The sequence below is a fragment of the Peromyscus maniculatus genome, chromosome 5, assembly GCF_049852395.1.
Source record: "Peromyscus maniculatus bairdii isolate BWxNUB_F1_BW_parent chromosome 5, HU_Pman_BW_mat_3.1, whole genome shotgun sequence".
Lineage (NCBI taxonomy): Eukaryota > Metazoa > Chordata > Mammalia > Rodentia > Cricetidae > Peromyscus > Peromyscus maniculatus.
Genome location: NC_134856.1, coordinates 33,465,926 through 33,486,327, shown reverse-complemented (window position 1 = coordinate 33,486,327; position 20,402 = coordinate 33,465,926). Strand labels below are relative to the sequence as shown.

The following is a 20,402-nucleotide window of genomic DNA, read 5'->3' as shown; positions in this document are numbered from 1 at the left end:
TGTATGTTTCTCTTCTTTGGTATTTGTTTGTGTAGACTTATCTATTTCCCATGTTTTCATGGGTATATCTAACTTCCTTAGGTTGGATTTTTCCTTTCAGTGCTTTCTGTAGGGCTGGATTTGTGGATAGGTATTATTTAAATCTGGGTTTATCATAGAATATTTTGTTTACTCTGTCTATTGTGATTGAGAGTTTTGGTGGATATAATAGTCTGGGGTGGCATCCATGGCAGTCTTTTAGTGTCTGCATAATGTCTGTCTAGGACCTTCTGGCTTTCAGATCTCCATTGAGAAGTCAGGTGGTATTCTGATGGTTCTGCCTTTATATTTTACTTGGCCTTTTTCCTTTGCAGGTCTTAGTATTTTTTCTTTATTATGTATGTTTAGTGGTTTGATTATTATGTGGTGAGGGGACTTTTTTTTTTGATTAAGTCCATTTGGTGTTCTGTAAGCTTCTTGTATCTTCATAGGCATTTCCTTCTTTAGGTTGGGAAAGTTTTCTTCTATGATTTTGTTGAATATATTTTCTGTGCCTTTGAGTTTGTATTCTTCTCCTTCTTCTATCCATGTTATTCTTAGGTTTGGTCTTTTCATGGTGTCCCAAATTTACTGGACGTTTTGTGTTATGATTTTTTTTTTTTGGCTTTAGTGTTTTCTTTGACTGATGAATCTATTTCCTCTATTATATCTTTAATGCCAGAAATTCTCTCTTCCATCTCTTGCATTCTGTTTGTTATGCTTGCATCTGTAGTTCCTGTTCATTTCCTCAGATTTTTCATTTCCAGCATTCCCTCAGTTTGTGTCTTCTTTATTGCCTCTATTTTAGTTTTCAAATATTGGATTGTTTCCTTCACCTGTTTAATTGCTTTCTCTTGGGTTTCTTTAGGGGATTTACTGATTTCTTCCATTTTTGTTTGTCTTTTCTTTCATTTCTTTAAAGAAATTTTTCATTTCCTATTTAAAGGACTCTGTAGCATTTTTAAGGTTGATTTCTGCGTCTTCTGCATTGGGATGTTCAGGTCTTACTGATGTAGAACCACTAGGTTCTGATGGTCTTTATGTTGTTGACTGTATTTTTCCATTGGTGTCCACCCATGTCTTCCTCCACTCTGTGCAAGTGGTGTCTGTGTCTGAGGGAGCCTCTCTTGGTGCAATTGATACTCTTGGTGTAATGAGAGCTCTTGGTCTATTAAAGGCTCTTGGTCCAATCTGTGCTGATGGATTCTGTGTCTCAGGGATCAGCTCTTAGTCCAATAGGCATTAGTGGTCTCTGTCTAATGGAGTAGCTATTCCCAATTGGTGCAGGGTGGGTTTATGACTCTGGTTTTCACTGGTGTCACAGGGGGCTGTTTTTATTTTGAAAGGGGGCAGGGGAAGAGGCAGCTGCCTGTTCCCTGGGGCTTCAATGGCTTGGGAGATGTGTGCAGAATGTGCCCCAGAGGCCTAGTGGCTAGGGACCTGGTTTGCCCAGTCTGGAGATGGGGCCTTACTTGTTCCCAATCAGTTCAGGGTGGGCTTATGACTCTGGTTTTCGCTGGTGTCACAGGGGAATGTTTTCTTGGCAAGGGTGCAGGGGAAGATACAGCTGCCTGGTCCCCGGGGCTCCAATGGCTTAAGAGAAGGACATGAGAATGCACCTGCATGGCCTAGTGGCTAGGGACCTGGTCTGCCCAATCTGGAGATGGGGCCTTACCTGTTCCCAATCAGTGCAGGGTGGGCTTATCTCTCCCTAGCTTCTTAAATTGCTTCTGGTGTTTTATGTTCCTTGACTGGATTTTGAATGTCTCCTAGCTACTGCCTCTCCCACTATGTGTTTTATTCCTCCAGAAGTGAGACTATCTCTGTGTCCATATTTCATATTTCCTCTTTATATTAGAACCCCACTGGTATACTAGAGTCTACACTGTTCCCATCTAAATTCATCTTGATCATGTCTGCTAAGGCTCTATTTCCAAATAAGTTCATAGCCACAGATATCAGGAGTTAGGACCACATGATGATCCATGTTAATATTCAATTTGATAGGAACTGGAATCACCTAGGAGACATGTTTCCAGGCAAGTCTGTCTGTAGTTTCTGTTTGTTTCCATTAGTCTCTAACAGTTGGGGAGGAGTAGAACATGGTTCAAGGAAGTCCTTTACTAGTCCAAAGTTGTCCTTTCTCCATTAGTATTATCTTGATGCTAGCCCTCAGTCAAAACAGTTTGGCCAAATGATGCATAATTCTTACTTAAGTAGAGGCAAGGAGGTATGTCCCCTGTCCATGTATCCCAAGAGAATATAGAATAGACAGAGTTTTCTGGATGCTTAAATTATAGGATTTTCCAACCAATAACCTTGATGTTTTCTTGAGACACCTTGATGTTTGTTTAAGAGCCCTTTCTGTGTCTTATGTGTATCACTTATAATCTTGGACACTTCCAAGGTTCCAGAACCTCTGAAGTACTGCAGATGTTTTTAGTCCATGTTTCACTCTATCATTCTGGTCCTATTTGCTTCTTTCTCCCAGATTCTTCTGATCCAGTTGTTTTCTGTTGATTTTTATTCTTGCTATATATGTAATTTCTTTCATACTTATGTCATAGTTACAAAGCTGAAGGTTAGAGCAGTATGCAGAGCTGTATAGTTGATCTTAGCTCTTGTTCCAATTTTTATAAAACATTACCTAAACTGAAAGCCACCTGCTGAGTTGGAGAAAAGGGTAGTGGGAAATCAAAAGGCTATGGATTCCTTGGCAAGTTCAGTCTTTTCTGGACTCTCACCTCTCCAGGGTGTGCCTCATCCCTTAATCTGGGAAGTTGTAGAGCATAGTAGTTGAGTATAAGAATGTAGAGTTGGACACAGCCAACATTTCACCATGCCTTGCTTGGTATTGACTGTAGAATTCTGTACAAGCTAATAAACTTGCCCTGTACACATTTCCTTAAACAAAATGCAGAGAATGCTAGTTCTTGTCTTACTGGGATATTGTAAATGTTAGATGATTCATGCTGTTTTCTCATTCTCACAGTGGGTATTTGCTCAAAGGAAACTACAATTAGGCATTTTATGAGTCAAATACTAAGTTAGTCAATCCCTTTCAATGGAAGGGATTGACTTTGTTCTAATGCTCCTATAAAGGTGGACTCTTCACTGGCTTCCATACCAAATTAAATTATATTGTGAGTATAATTTTTCAGTCTTGAAAAGCTGGTCATTTTTCAAGTTCTGAATTTTACTACCATCTTCTACTTAGTGATTGAGCCATTTCCAATACTGAAACTGGTATCCTGGGAAATTTTTTTTATTATGTTGCAGAAATCTTAACAGGTCCTATTAATGAAAATAAACCTGGAGCAAGGTATTGGGGTAAATGCTAGAAGATCAAAGAAGAACAAGCCACAGCCACCTTACCTTGCCTCAGCTGATCCTGTTTCCTCAGACTGGAAGCCTCTGAGTCCTCATCCAGAATGAATCTCAGCTGAACTGTTGCTCAAAAGCCTAAAAGCTTAACCAGCTCTAGCTCCTGGTTTTCATGCCTTATATACCTTTCTGCTTTCTGCCATCACTTCCTGGGATTAAAGGCATGAGTCACCATGCCTGGCTGTTTCTAGTGTGGCTTTGAACTCACAGAGATCCAAATGGATCTCTGCCTCCGAAGTGATAGGATTAAAGGCATGTGCTACCACTGCCTAACCTCTATTTTTAATATTGTGGCTGTTCTATTCTCTTACCCCAGATAAGTTTATTAGGGTGCACGATATTTTGGGGAACACAGTATCACCACAGTATTATGTATCATACCATCCAGCTGGCTTGTTAGATTCTGTTTCTCTGTGTGTACAATGAAGATGATAGTGATGTTTATCATAAATATGAATGAATTTTTCATTTCTATGATCACACATACCTGACAGAAGCAATCTATGGGAGAAAGGACTTAGGCTGGCTTATGCTTTCAGAGATTTCACAGTTCTTGGCTCCACTGACTCTGAGCCCACAATGAGGCAGATCATCATGATGTTGTGAACATGTGGACAGAGTGGGCTGTTCTGTTTGAAGAGAAAGCAGAGAGCAAGAATGGGACCAGAAACCAGACAAAACATTCAAAATCATGTCCCCTTGGACCTACTTCTTCTTTCTAGGTCCAATCTCTTAAGGTTTTCACCACCTTTTAAAAGAGTGCCATTATCTTGGGGTCCACATCTGAATCTGCAGGGGAGATTTTACATTGAAGCCTTGGTATCATATGAAGCTGTTGTGAAGTCTAAGTGAAATATCATGTATTCCATGGGAAGTTCTATGAGAGCAGGGTCCACCAGACACACTGTAGCTATACTGTAAATATTTGTTAAATGGATGAATTAATATATAAAGCATCAAGGATGATAGCTTTTATAACAACAGACCACAGATTAGATGGCCTAAACAACAATGAAAAAATTGTCACCCATTGGTCTGGAAGCTTGAAATCCATGATCTCAGTTTTGTTTTTTTCTAAGGCTTTTGTTCATGGCTTGCAAGTGGCTTTACCTGGTTTTTGTCTGTGGATGTATTCTTCTTAATTTCCTCTTCTTGTAAGGGCACCAGTCATATTGGAGTAGGGCTTACCTGCTTGACTTGATTTTGCTTTAATTACCTCTATAAATGCTCTATTGCCAAATACAGTCACATTCTGCGATATTGAGAGTTAGGAACTCAGTACTCAACAGTGCCCCAGAATGAATTATTTTTCAATAGCCTTCTTTTCCATCTGCAGCTGTCTCTCTATCTCTCTCCACTCCCAGCAATAAGTTGTGCTATGTAAATAAAATCTTAGAGATTAAAGTAAAATCAGTATAAATTGCCTTCTGAAAAAAATCCACTAGCCTTATGCAACACACAGATGAGTCAACTAATTTATAAAGCTATCTTTATCATATTTAAAATCTCCAGTGTTCCTTTAACAACAAAGGAAATGACAGTTCAAGATCCTATTCGCTGGGCACTTGCTTATTTTATTCAGTGACTTCCACCTTACTAGGCAGACATCATTACTCCATTGTGGGGTGGAAAAACTGGACTTTAGGTAACATGAATTATTTGTTCAAGGACTTTCTCTGATGCCACATTTCTTCCTAAGGGACTGTCTATAAGCTTAGGATGAGGTTGTCTTTGAGGACATAAACATGGGACAGACTCAGGCTCTACCCAGAAAGCACTAAACATATGTGAGTGGGAAGGGTCACATTCTTCAGCAGATTGAAAAAGCCAGTTAAGAAATGACAGAAGTCATATTTGAGCTCAACACTAATTCATTTAATTTGGTCTTATTTTTGAGATAGAATTTCATCCTGCCCAAAGTATAAAGTAGGTACTCTTCCATTCTGCTTGAGAAACTTTTGCAGCTTCAGAGCAGACCTAGGCACTGGGAGATGAATGGGGGGTGATGGATGCAGAAGAGGTGGTGCTCAAGGTCAGAGGTCAGGGGTGTTAAGAAACTTTCCCTTAAATGTATGAGTATGTATAAAATGAAAATACTGTTAGGCATCTATAACACAGTATCAATCCAGAAGGGAATAAAACAAAAATCAAAAGAAGAGCTGAGGCTGCAAAACCTTTGCAAGTTGGGAAAGAATTTAAATCCTATCTCAGTGACTTATCTTGTATTTCATTCTTGACAAACAACGAATGCTGACAACAGAAGTTTACTTTAAGGTTTAAGGTCAGAGGAAAGTTAGGTTTGGGATTGGGCTTTGGAAAGACCAGATGGATGCTCTGTCTTTATGAGGTACTTGGTTTGACCTTGACCAGGTCATTAATCCTGTCCAGGGCTTGTTGTCACCACAGGGGAAGAAAGGCTGGCACCTACTAGAAGAGGAAGTAGCATCAAATGAGATGAGTGGTGCAGCTATGTTGTGGCCTTCACTTTCTGACCCAAGGCGTGGTGTTATTGACCCCATAGTTTCACAGTCTCATGAATCTTTGTGACTGTTGCTCCCATCCTTTGTCCCCAAATTGATGTCTTCTCTCCAGATGAATGGAGTAGACTTCTAAATGTTATTTTGCCTCCAAAATGAGGATTTAGGGGTGTAGATTCTTTCTATGTCTTCCAATTTTTTTTTTTTGCAAAATGAAACCCATATATCTTTGTGTAGTGTGCAGGTTCTTTCTTAAATTGACTTTTCTTTTTTCTCCATTCTCATATTTCCCTGGGTCTCACCCCAGCCCAAGTCTCTACTGTTGGAGAATTACCTGCTTTAAGGAAGCACCATGCTCTCTGGTCTCTATAAAGCATCCTTTTTTTTTTCTTTATGACAATACCTTACAGCCTCACAGTTCCTTCCTTTTTTCAGTGCAGAGTCTTAACCTTGGCTATATGAAATGGGATAGAAGTTTTACTTAATAAGGTGGTCATGGAGTTCAAATAACCTAATTTATACAAAGTGGTTAACATGGTGTCAGATGGATAGTAAGTTTTCAATAAATGTTTAGACTGCTACTACTTTACTATTATCATTGCATTTTAGAGCACAAAAGAAGAAGAGCTCAGTCAGTGGGAGGAGGGATTGGAGACATTTCCCTGGAGGAATTATTCAATAGTCTTTCTAGAATCCAAAGTAGGGGAGATGGTAATGTTGAAAGGCCTCAATTAGGGGAGATGTGTAGACAGTCTCATGATGGGGCAGTACATAGTGGGTCTGGGAAATGGAAAGATGATGAGTTTGGTGGTATTAATAAGAATAGCCCCTGTTAGAATCAAATGTTTAAATGTTCCGTCATCACGGAGTGGAACTCTTTGAAAGGATTAGAAGAATTAAGAGGTGTGGCCTTGTTGAAGGAAGTATGTCACTGGGGGAGGGTTTTGAGGTTTCAAAATCCCATGCCAGGCCCAGGCTCTCTCCTTCTCTGACTGCAGATCAGGATGTAGCTCTCAACTCCTCTTCCAGCACCATGGCTGCTACTCCTGCCACAATGTTCTTTGCCATGATGGCAATGAGCCAAGTTTCTGAAACTCTAAGCAAATCCCTAATTAAATGCTGTCCTTTACAAGAGTTGCTATGGTCATGGTGTCTCTTCACAGCAATAGAATAGTGACTAAGATAATGAGTATGTCTGGACCTGTCTTTACCTGGTAGAACAAGGCAGTGAGTCTGGGTAGAAACTTCCTCTTCAGCCTGTCCTCTCTTCCCCCACTAATACTTTCACTTTCCTCTCCCTCAGGCTGGAATGCCCTCCAGCACATCTCACCCCACACTACCTATCACTGCCTAGCAAAGCCAATTTCATTCTACAAATTCCAGGTCTAATATTCTAATTTTTCCAGGAAGCCTTTTACATTTTCCCAAGAGTATGGTTGGTGTTTTGCATGGACTTGACATTCACATCCACCCCCTCACTATCTCAAACAAATGAATCATGGTAAATTGTCAGTCCCTATCCAATGCCTTCCCCTTTTTTCTGGTTGCTAATACAATACCACAGGAGAGTAGGGTAGTACTTTCCAGAGCCTCAGGGAACAGATCATGATCAGTGTAACAATCACGATCTTGAAACAAGAAGCTAGAAAGAGACTGGAATCTCTCCATTCCCTCTGTGAAATACATTCAATTAACCTAAGGCCCTTCCACTAGACTGCACTTCATAAAATTCTACAACCTCCCAATACCACACTGAGGACCAGATCTTCAGCATCTGAGTCTCTCAGGGATCAAAGAGAGGACAACACAGCCAAACCACTCAAACCATAGCCATTATAGTTTATCCATTCATGACCCAGAGGATTGTAGTTATCAATCAGAAAGTGGACTATGGAGCCACATTCAGATTTCTTGTCGTATGAGAAAACAAAAACAAAACAAGAAACAAATATCTATTTGTTTAAAGCTCCTGTAGACTGGGTTTCCTTACACTCATGACTAAAAGCAACATAATAGATATTTCAAAGGTAAAGTCAGTGTGCTTCTTATAATTAATGTCCTCCTTCCCAAATCTTGCATCTTTAAAAATGCTAACACTAAGGTAATATGCTATGCACAGTGAGATGAATGCTATCAGCTAAAAACCAACTTGTTTTACAAACCTTAGTTCTGGTTTTATGTTCACTGGTATAATAGTTCCCTATATGTTTTAAAAGTTTTTCATTGTATACATTCACTGTATTGTTACAAGAGGACATTTTAATACAAGCATATCTTGTAAGTGAGTGTTCTCCCTGCACACCTCCAGCCACACTCTTTCTCATGCATCTTCTTTATTAATGCTTTGTTTCTCTAGACAGTTTCATTTAAAGCTATAGATACACATGGTTTTATATATTACATAAAATCCAGGAATGAGAGAAAAATATACATTTGTCTTTCTGAGACTGGCTTCTTTAGTTTAATATTGTTATCTATGGATGCATTTATTTTCCTCCTAGAAAGCTGAATTTTTTACAACTGCTATTATTCCCAATTCACAGAGGAGGAGCCTGAAGCTAACATTACAGTTGTTATAAATCATACCAATAGTCAGAAGAAAGATGACTGGAATTCAGACTCCAATTCCAAGATCACTAAAAAAGAATCACCTACTATGTGTTGGGAGCTATTCAAGATGCTGGGCCAGATCGGTGAGCAGAGAAAAGGTCCCCGTCATCAAGGAATTCACTATCCAGTGAAGGGAAGAGAAAGTGGGCAACAATGAGCAATGGGTTGAGAAGGGCTTTGGAGACAGAGGCAAGGCAGCAAAGATTCTTCCCAGGATGCTGATTCTCCTCCACACCTCTGTGAGTTCCCTATCACAAGCTGCTTTTGCAAGTGGGGATGACAAGAGTGAGCATGCATTCTTCCTTATTTTGCAGCCTTCCCTATTTCCCTGACTTTGATGCAGCTATAGTAAATAGCAGGCATTCAACCTCGCTGGACAAACATTTGACAGAATTTACATTGGCTTTAGCTATTAAATTGAAAGCTGACTAAAAAATATGGATACCAGAAAGGGTAAACTTGAATTCAAAGGCTCAACTAATACTCATGTGAATGCTCAAGTGCTTGGTAATGTGCTGGTTTGGAGGCTTCCAGGTGCTTCTATCTCTAAGGAGGCAGATAGGTGCAGAGGCACTCAGTTGACTTGCAGTGGCATAACAAGCCACACATCCAAACATCAAGAAAAGTTACAGGGATAAATGTTTAGCAGGAGAGACATGGCCAGGGACTTATAAGTAAGAACAACTAGGACTATTTTCTCAACATTCACACCCACATATGGCATATTTATTCTATCAGCAATTCTGTTTCCTGGACCAAGGCTGGAACATTCTTTAAAAGATGTCACCAGTGTTCTGTCCTCTGTGTGCAAACCTTGCCACCTGGAGAAGGCAAGCCCAGAATGCATTTGTGTTTTGTTTGCTGCAGATGTGCAGCTCCCAGGGTTTCATTATAGGCTACATCTGACTCTGAAGGGCTTAGGAGACTCAAGATAGCTACAGGATTCCACAGAGAGGGACTATGTGATGGAGAACAAAACCTTCCTGAAGCCTGAGACTTGATTTAGAACTAACCCTACTGAATGCTAAAAAACCAGTACTGGGGCATCACAAGGATCTTGGGATGCACTTCCCACTCTGTCCCTGTTCAAGGTGGAAATTACTTTATTGAGTCTTGTGGAGTGTGAGGATGGCTATTCTTGGGGCTTAGATTACTTGCTTTGTTGGAGAGAAGAATATGAATGAGAAGTCTGGCTCTGCTTTTCATCCATTGATAAGTTAATGTTCAAGTGAATTTCAGCAGGGCAGATTTGATCCTGAGAGATTTGAGGCTGTAACTCCACATGATACGGGCCACAGCTGGTCTTAGGCCCGAGAACATGGACAGGTGGCATCTGCTTTCTTTTCTGTAAATGATGAGGTAGGTTTGGAGATGTAGCACAGTGGTATAACAATTGCCTAGCAAGTGCGAGGCCATGGATTTGGTCCTCAGCTCTGAAAAGAAAAAGAAAAAGTTAAAATGATATGGTGGGCTAAAGCATCCCTAAGCTTCTGCCAGCATTGTGATTTGAGGACTTAAATAGGTTCATAATTACAATGATTCAAGGGTTCCTAAGTCTAACAAAGTTTAGAAGCAGCATTAAAATATATTTCACATCCAGCCTTAGACCCAAAGATTGAGTGGGGTGGGTGCAGACATAGAAATATGTTTTTTTTCTCTATATTTTGGTAATTGTAGTCAGCCTGATACCATCTGGATGATGTGCTAGAGCTTCTGAGATACTGAAAGCTTTTTGTGGAAGACCACATCTAGGGCATTTTTGTACCTTCTTAAGATCTTACTAAGGAAAAACCACTGACTTCTATCCAAATCCCCAGCTCCCATCCTGGATTCTGGGCCATGTGGACCACAAGCTGTAATACTCAGATCTTCAGAGGCTGAGAAGAAGGCTATGTGTTGCATCTTTTGAGCCTCCCTTATTGTTAGAATACAGTTCCAAAGACACAGCAGACTGCAGGGAGGGAATAAAGCCTTTGATCTCTGCCTAGGCTCACAATGGGCTTTTGAACCAGGAACTCAGGAGTGTCCCAATTTTCCCTGTCTGGAAAATGGGAGCCACAGCTGGTCTCACATGTCCTATGTCACTAGCAACATTTTTTTTTAAAGCTCACAGATGCTTTGAAAATTAATAAGGTGTTTGGAGAAAGGACAGTTTCTAAAAAGGCAGTGCTTGGATTTAACATTGACAGGGAGCCAGCAGTCCTGCATGTGCTGGAAGAAGCTTAGAATGAGAGATGATCTGATTCCATTACAGGGACTGAAGTATCAAAACATGAAATCCAAGCCATTAAGCCTTGGCCGAGGACAGGCATCTTTGCAGAAATCAAAATATTTTTTGAGCTGAGGACTGAGAATGAAGGGGGCATTTTGGAGATTTGAAGAATAAAAAGGAGGAGTGGAGGGGAAGATAATGGGATGGCCCGGTGAACTAGGTCCATTAGAATGAGGCTTGTGGATGAAAATTCATGTATATAATCTTTTAAACATTTATTAAATTATTTAATTTTATGTGTCTGAATGTTTTGCATGCATGCATGCATGTAAGTGCACCACACAAAGGCATCAGATTCCCTGGAAATGGAGTTATATATAGTTGTTAGCTACCATATGGGTGCTGGGAATTGAACCTGGTTCCTCTGCAAGAGCAGTAGATACTGCTGAGCCATATCTCCACCCTTACTTACCCATCATCATCTTGTTTTTGTGTTTTCCAGTCTGATTCAACTCCCTGAGGCAGGCACTGGGTGAGTTCAGCTGAAGTGGACCAGGGTTTCTGTTTAGTCAGAGAAATAGAGTGAGAGTAATGGAGGATAGGTAGGCCAGGGTATAGAACATGAAAAGAAGCAACTCTGGATGTCCTTAGGGATTGAAACACACTGGTAGAGGGGCACACAGTGAGATACAGGATGGAACCTGGGTTGAGTCACTAATTTCCCACTTGCTGAAGTCATTGTTCCCTCCCAAAAAGGGCAAATGATAGATGCACTACACACATGGATAATTCTCAAAAGATGCTATATTGGGGAAGGGGCATCATTACCTCTCCATTAGGGCTTTGGAAGTTTGTTTTCACAGTCTTGCAGAACAGAAAGGGACTTCTAGATGGGTTTTTGAGACTCTGATACCATTTCTTATTCAGGACATTGTTTACACTTTTGCTGAATTTGTGTGTGTGTGTGTGTGTGTGTGTGTGTGTGTGTGTGTGTGTGTGTACTTGTTAACAATTAACTCTAAACCATAGAAAAATATCAAACATTCAAAATGATTCTTAAACAAAAATATAAGTGGAAGGTCTAACTTTTCTTGTTGTAGCTAGATCACATCTTCCTTCCCCCAGTAACCCCTGCTCTGGAGATTGTTCTCCAGCTCCATGAGAATCACCAGGATATCTTACCCATAGTCAGTTACCATGGGTGTCAAGGAGGCTGGGCCAGAACCTGCACTTTACCAACTCCCAGAAGATGCTAGTGCTGTTGTTCAGAACCTTACCTGAGGCAGGAAAACTCTAGACTTCATTATGCAGCTACAACTCTAGTCATTTGTGACATACAACACTGATGCCTTTTCAATGGGAAGAGAAGTGAGAAAAGGGAACTTTAGGTACCAGCTTATATAACTATATTATGTTATATGCTTAATGGGGACTATTTTCATTTACCCTGACAATAATAATTGTTACACCCATTTTACCAATGAGAATCTGGAGCCTGTAGATGTTTGTGTGCCTGAATTCATGTGGTAAATAAATGCAGAATAAACAATAAAAACTAGGTCTCATACCAAACATAATTGCATGTTAATTGTAAAATGTTTAATATACAGTGGCATGTAGGCAGATTTTTCTTTTCTGCCAGCTAGCTCTCAAATCATGACATGGAGACATTATTAATTATGAAAGCTTAGCCATAGCTTAGGCTTGTCCCACTAGCTCTTATGGCTTAAATTAACCCATTTCTATTCATCTATGTGTTGCCATATAACTTGTGGCATTTACCTGTCCTGCATGTCTTGCTCCCTGCCCATCTGGCTCACAACTCTCTCTTCTACCCAGCTTCCTGTGTGCCTGAAAATCCTGCCTAGCTATTGGCTGTTCAGCTTTTTATTAAACCAATCAGAATGGCACATCTTCACAGTGTACAAAAAGATTATCCCACAACATTTCCCCCATTTTTGTCTAAATAAAAAGGAAAGGGTTTAACTCTAACACAGTAAAGCTATATATAATAGGAACAATTATCAGGTAAGAGTTACATTTACAATGTTTAGTCCATTTGTATTTGGCAATTTTGGAGAAAACACTTTATTATTTATCTTATCTTGGTAATTTCAAAGTTCTATACCTAATTTATCTTCTATCACATCTAAGGAAATCTATAACTATGACTATATCTAGTCTTCAGCCTCATCAAAGACTCAAGAAAGATATAATATTACTTTAGTAAACAGGAAGTACAAAGCAAGCACTTCTAAAACTAAAAGAAATAGCAGAAACAACTGGTTGCCTGGACAGTCACCCAAGTTTCCTCTGCAATGTTGGGGCATCCATCTTTGGCCTACAGGCCTAGAATATCTGACAGACTTTCCCGTGAAGCAGGAATTTTTGAAGCACTGTTCTACCCTATCTTGGCAAAGTCCAGCAGTCACTTTTCTTTGTGTCCTGCCAGTCCAGTTTGGACAACATACTGTCAGAAGTTGAGGCAAAGGCAATTTCTTGTCCAAATGGCTAGTTTTTGCCATAGAGAAAGCAAACTCCATATAGAGGTTCTTTGATGTCCATCATCCTTTTTTGAAGTAAATTGTTGGGCCAGGAGCAGATGTGTGTGGTGATATTTTATTTGTACTGAAATGTTATTTTAATTTTATGTTAATAAATAAAGTTGCCCTGGGGTCAGAGCTATTAGAGCCATAGTAAGAGTGTGGTGGTTAGAAGAGCTAGGTAGATTTCTGTGTGTTCAGGGATACAGCCAGTATTGGAGACATACGCCTTTAAGACCTGGAGGGCGGTACTTACAGGCAGTGATGAGGCAGTCATGTGGTTGGGTTTACAACCAATGAGAAGGCAGAACAGAAAGATTATTTAAACAGGGACACAGGAAGTACCTCCCTCTCTCGGGGAAGCTAGGAGCACTGCAGGAGGTAAGATTTTATCTCTGAGCTCTGACCTCTCGGCTTTCTCTTTTACATTGGCTCTGTGTTTCTTATTTTAATAATACGATTGGTTACATCTACATCTGGCGCCCAACGTGACAAGAATCCATTAAAAACTGCTTGGGGCCGGCTCCCTAGCCGGAGCAGCCCGCTCCCTAGCCCCAGCCCAGGTCTGCTTGGGCTCAGGCCGGACTGTGAGCTGCTTGCTTAAAGCCAGTGCTACAAACAGCTCAGGCCTGCCCTGCTAAACAGGGCCCCTGCCTGTAAAGCCAAGCCTTGACTCGGCTCAAGAGGGAACAAGTGGCTGGCTTTAAGCTTTAGCCGGCTACCCCTTCGCTTTCGCTTTCACTTTCACTTTCACTTTCGCTTTCGCTTTTGCTTTCTCTCTTGCTTTCTCTCTGTCTCTCTGTTTCTCTCTCTCTCTCTCTCTCTCTCTCTCTCTCTCTCTGGATTTACACCTAGGACTCTAGGTGGCTGTTTTGAAATTCGCTCAGATTTCTACTGTTCTACGCAGATTTGGTAAGTCATAAAGGAAACTATTTAAAAGACAAATTTTTTCCACATTTAAAAAAAAATGGGTTTTCTGTGTACATTGGAAGAAAATTGGGTTTTTGAAATTTTAGGCAGTCTGACAATGGAACAACTATATGAAAAGATTAGTATTATGGGAATTATGCAGTTAATCACCATGCTTATTCTCATTTTACTATTTAAAAAGATAGTCGATTTAAGTGCCAGGATAACAGCTTTAGAAAAACCTGTTAATTTTAACAGTGAAGTTGGTTCAAGTTTGGATCATAAGGTTACAGAAAGAAAGCCTGTTTTCACACAATCATCCTTAATTTATCCTGTAACCGTACAGCAGATGCCTGATCAAATGGCTACACAAAATATCTGGGCTCCAATTGAACTGATGGATTTTAAAAGGTTTAAGGAGGCAATAGTATCTTATGGCATGCATTCCCCATATGTAAAGCAAATGTTAAACTCTTGGTCAACATATAATAGGATTATACCACAGGACTGGCGGGACCTTGCACAAGCTGTTCTGGAACCCAGCCAGAGAATTCAATTTCTGACTTGGTTTAAGGAGGAAGCTAGAAACGTAGAAACACAATGGAGGGATAAAGGAATACAAGTTTGTCAGGATCAGCTTATTGGAGAAGGCCAATATGCTTCAATACAAACACAATGTTTATATGATGTTCAAACCGTAATTTTATGTCGAATGGCAGCCTTGAATGCATGGGACAGAGTTGATGAACCAGGAAAAAAACATGAGTCATTCACAAAGGTTATGCAAGGCCCTAAAGAATCTTTCACAGATTTTTTAGAAAGACTGGCTTCAGCAGTAAACAGAATGGTCTCAGGATCAGAAGCTAGTAAGGCAATAATTGAAGCTTTGGCATTTGAGAATGCGAATGCAGCATGCAAAAGAATAATCAGGCCGTTAAGGGCAAGATCTGCACCTTTGGAAGATTGGATTAGAGAAACAATTAATGTTGAGGTTGATGAGCATGATACGTGGGTAGGAGAAGTAATTTCAAAAGGTTTGAGGAGTGTTAGATGTTTTGGGTGTGGAAAGCAAGGACATTTTAAAAGGGACTGTAAACAGGTCAATCCTAGAAGCAATGTTTCTTCAAGGAACAATGGCAACAGAATGCCCCTTCCTTCTGGAGTATGCAGAAGGTGTGGTAAGGGAAAACACTGGACCAACGAATGTAGATCAACAAAGGACAGACAGGGTAATCCTTTGCCTCAGTTTTCGGGAAACTCCCGGAGGGGCCTCATGCAGGCCCCCATAGCAAAACCAGTTCAAACCTTTCCTGCAGCTGTAGAGGAAATCCCTGCTCTGAGCGATTAAATAACCAAATGACTATTGGAATAAATCAGGCTGGTCAGGATGATGAAAAAGAGAGAATAGAAAATTCAGGAGAAAACATAAAGAAAATTTTTTGGCAAACTTCTATTAATGAACAGAGACCAAAATTAACGATAAAAATAAATGGTGTTTTGTTGTCTGGTCTGGTAGACACAGGTGCGGACATTACCATAATTGCACCAGAATTTTGGCATCCAGCTTGGCCTCTTCAGGAGGTAAACGTTCAACTGTTAGGAATTGGGACATTATCTGGAGTGAAACAGAGTGCAAGATGGCTGGAATGTATAGGTCCAGAAGGACAGAGAGGAAAATTAAAACCATATGTCGCTAACATAGCTATGAACCTGTGGGGTCGAGACTTGTTGCAACAATGGAATACTCAGATTAAAATCCCTCCAATCTCAGAAACAAATCATAAACTAGCACATGTTTCTGAGAGAAATATTAGAAGGCATTATTTTGAGTGGTCACCAGCCATCCATATTATACAAGAACAGGGCACAACAACTGATAATCTTCCAAAAATACCAACAGCTCTACCTTTAAAATGGTTAACAGACAAGCCTGTATGGGTCCAGCAATGGCCTTTAACAACAGAGAAACTCCAGGCTTTAGAAGAGCTGGTAGAAGAACAGTTAAATGCTCAGCATATTGAACAGTCAACCAGCCCTTGGAATTCTCCTGTATTTGTTATTAAAAAGAAATCTGGTAAATGGAGAATGGTAACAGACCTTAGAGCAATTAACAAAGTAATTCAGCTGATGGGCTCTCTACAATCTGGAATTCCTTTGCCTACTCTGTTACCAAAAGGATGGCCTCTCATAGTTATTGATTTAAAAGACTGTTTCTTTTCAATACCCTTACAAGAAAAAGACAGAGAAAGATTTGCTTTCACAGTGCCTACTTATAATAATTCTCAACCGGTTAAAAGATTTCAATGGAGGGTCCTCCCACAGGGAATGTTAAATAGCCCAACTCTGTGCCAATATTTTGTACAACAGCCATTGGAAGTGATACGTAAAAAATTTCCTAAATCTATAATTTATCATTATATGGATGATATTTTACTAGCTGACTCAAATGCAGATACTTTAGAAAGAATGTTTGAAGAAGTAAAGAAAATTTTGCCTTGCTGGGGATTACAAATTGCTCCTGAAAAAATACAAAGAGGAGATTCTATTAATTATTTAGGATATAAAATAGAGCTACAAAAAATTAGACCCCAAAAGGTGCAAATTAGGAGAGATAGACTACAGACTCTTAATGACTTTCAAAGATTATTTGGAGATATTTCTCATCTACGAACTATTGTTGGGGTAAAAAATGATGAACTGACTAATTTGTTCAAAACCTTAGAAGGTGACAAGGACTTAAATAGTCCAAGAGAATTATCACCTGAAGCTGAGAAAGAATTGGCCTTGGTAGAAAAGAAAGTACATGAAGGGCACGTGGATCGTATTGATCCAAAGCTGGATTGCATTTTGGTTATTTTACCCTCTAGGCATTCCCCTACTGGAATATTAATGCAGAGGGAAGATATTATATTGGAATGGATATTTTTACCAAATAAACCAAATAAAAAATTAAAAACTTATGGGGAAAAAATCTCTGACTTGATTTGGAAAGGAAAATTGAGACTTCGTCAATTAGCAGGAATAGACCCAGGAGAAATTGTCATACCTTTAACTAAGGAGGACATTGAAAAATTATGGACAGAAAGTGAACCTTGGCAAAGAGCTTGCAGTAATTTTTTGGGAGAAATTAACAGCAAATATCCCAAAAGCAACAGAATTGATTTTATAAAGAGAGCTGATTGGATCTTGCCTCGAATTGTACGGCAAAAACCCATATCTGGAGTTCGTACATTTTATACAGATGCCAACAAACAAGGAAAGGCAGGTTACAAATCAGAAAATTTAAGTGGTACAAAGTCCTTATAATTCAGTGCAAAAATCAGAATTGTATGCTATTCTGTTGGTATTAATGGATTTTTCAGAACCTCTCAACATAGTAACTGACTCTCAGTATGCTGAAAGAGTGGTATTACATATTGAGACTGCAGAATTTATCCCTGATGCTTCAGAATTAACTTCACTATTTATTCAATTACAAGATACAATCAGGAAAAGGAGTCATCCTTTATATATAACTCACATCCGATCTCATACTGGTCTGCCAGGCCCTTTAGCACAAGGCAATGACGAGATTGATAAATTATTGATAGGAAATGTGCTGGAGGCCTCAGAATTTCATAAAAAACATCATGTCAATAGTAAAGGTTTAAAAAAAGATTTTTCCATAACCTGGCAACAAGCCAAAGAAATAGTAAAGAAATGTCCTACTTGTTCCTTCTATAATCAAACGCCATTACCAGCAGGATGTAACCCAAAGGGTACTCAGAGAAATGAAATCTGGCAGATGGATGTGTTTCACTTTGCAGAATTTGGAAAACTGAAATATGTACACCACACTATCGATACTTATTCAGGATTTCAATGGGCAACTGCTCTGAGTTCTGAAAAAGCTGATTCTGTAATCACTCATTTGCTAGAAGTTATGGCCATTATGGGTATACCTGCACAAATCAAAACTGACAATGCTCCATCATATGTCTCTGTTAAAATGAAACAGTTTTTTGCTTATTACAATATAAAGCATATTACAGGTATACCACGTAATCCTACAGGTCAAGCAGTTATAGAAAGGTCAAACAGAACTCTAAAGGATATGCTAAATAAACAGAAAGGAGTAACAAAAACCCCCAGAAATAGACTGCATAATGCTCTATTAACTTTGAATTTTCTGAATGCCAATGAGAAGGGAACAACAGCTGCAGAGAGACATTGGATAATAGAAAAAACTACAGAATTAAATCAGCCTATATACTTTAAGGATGTGCTGACCTCAGAATGGAAACCAGGGTGTGTATTACGTTGGGGACGAGGTTTTGCTTTTGTTTCTACAGGAGAAGATAAGCTGTGGATACCATCAAAATTGATAAAGGTTCGATTTGAACAAGAAAAACCTCTTAATTACAGGAGGTGATAGTTCATCAATCAGCATGAACATCCAATTTAAACTAACTTGTACCTGTAACACATGTCTTTTCATTTAATCAGATAATAACTTGCCAAAAAGGAACATCCCCAAAATTAGTCTTGGGGGAAGGTTTTTGTTTTTGTCTTTTAGGAGAATGAAGGTTAAGGAATCTGAAGGACACAAGACAAATGAGACAACTGAAGAAAAGGGACAAATCATCTATCCCAGGAAACAGAGTATATTGGAGTATATGGCATATGGGTATATATTATCTAAAAAATTTTATGTCTTCTTAAATGTTTGTTTCTGCTTTTCTCTAAAGATTTAACACTATTGGTTTTCTAATAGTCCCAGTTCAATTAAAATTTAAAGCTGACTTTGGAGTTGGAGAATGGCTCTCTCCTTCTTTAAACTCAAGCATGTTGTTAAAATGAAAATACAAACTCCCTGTATCATGACAGAATAAAAGAGCCATTTTCTGCTATGGGACAGGACAAAAGCCAAATTAATTAAGGGACTATTCTATTACTAATCTCAACTCTTTGATTCTATTCTGATTCTTTAAACTTTTCTTAAAGTATAAATTTTATATCAAAATTTACAAGATTGATATATATATATATATATATATATATATATATATATATATATACATTTTAAACTTTGTTAAGATATGAATGGTCATATAGAGTACTAACTAATTCTAGAAAAAAGGCTTCAATTAGCTACATATATATGTCTTTGTGTTCGAGTCTCTTATCAGTTTTCTGCAGGAAATCACGGCCAGGCCTAACATCAACTGAAGTCTCCGGAAAGAAGATGGGGCCCCACAACAACAACAACAACAACAATTCCACGTGGACAATAATAATATCAATAAGCTGACAAACATCATCTACAGATCAGCTTTGAACTACAAGGTGCTCAGAACAATTTTGAGATGACTAGCTGAGATGATCCAGTCTCAAAGACTACTTGAATAAGGACTTGAGATAAACCCTGAACTTTGGCTTTATACACAGACTGGATAATAATGAAGGATATAGTTACCTTTCCTAGAATTTGACAATTAACCTAAATTTTTCTTTCAGGATAAAGATAACTTCACCCATACCCAGCAGGAAGCAATTTTAAGAATATGACACCCACATTGCCAAAGAAGTGGTGTGAGGCGGGTGGTTTTTTGGTTCTTTTAATGGGTTTTGGGTCTGGGATAATTTTCAATTGTTTAGGGGGGTTGGTTACAAGTTGTTGTCAAGGGTTAGGAAAAAGGATAAGCAAAGGAGATTAGATTTAAGGTTCTTGTTTAAAAAAAAAAAAAAAAGAAAGAAAAGAAAAAGACAATTACTAGTTTTAAATACTTTACATTATTACCAACTATTAGGATATAAAGAAATGAAAGTTAGTAGTTAGACATTACAATAGAAATTGTAGTCATATTAGATATGTTTTAAAAATTGAGCAGATGTATTTTAGACAGGTCATCTTCAAACCCTTCAGAGATCTACAGAATATGGCATTTAAAATGTTTTAATAACTTAGAAATTTTTCTTTTTTGAGACATGTCGGCTCCTGGCAGTACCAATGTACTTCAGAGAAAATATGGGCATTGAAGAAACTGCATATGGAATTAATTTTCATTGTGGCAAAAGTTAGCCACTGGACAACAAAGTATCCTCAAATCAACAGAAAAAATGGACAGACAGAACACGAAACAAAGGACTACCAATTCCTGCCAAAATAAGTGTGGTTATGGCTTTATCAAAAGGCATCTTCTGAGGCCAGGACAATATGGCACCATCCCTGAAGTCGCCTTCACAATCTGGAAAAGGTACAGTGTCCTT

At 39.0% G+C, this 20,402-nt stretch overlaps 1 long non-coding RNA gene across 2 annotated transcripts in view; it reads left to right on the top strand.

The window, feature by feature from the left end:
- The first annotated feature begins 8,285 nt into the window (after positions 1-8,285).
- LOC143273301 (uncharacterized) overlaps positions 8,286-20,402 on the top strand; it is a 105,652-nt gene continuing 93,535 nt past the window's right edge. For both annotated transcript variants that reach the window (XR_013051261.1, XR_013051262.1), the window contains exon 1: positions 8,286-8,728. This is a non-coding gene — a long non-coding RNA (uncharacterized LOC143273301). The remainder of the gene's footprint in view (positions 8,729-20,402) is intronic.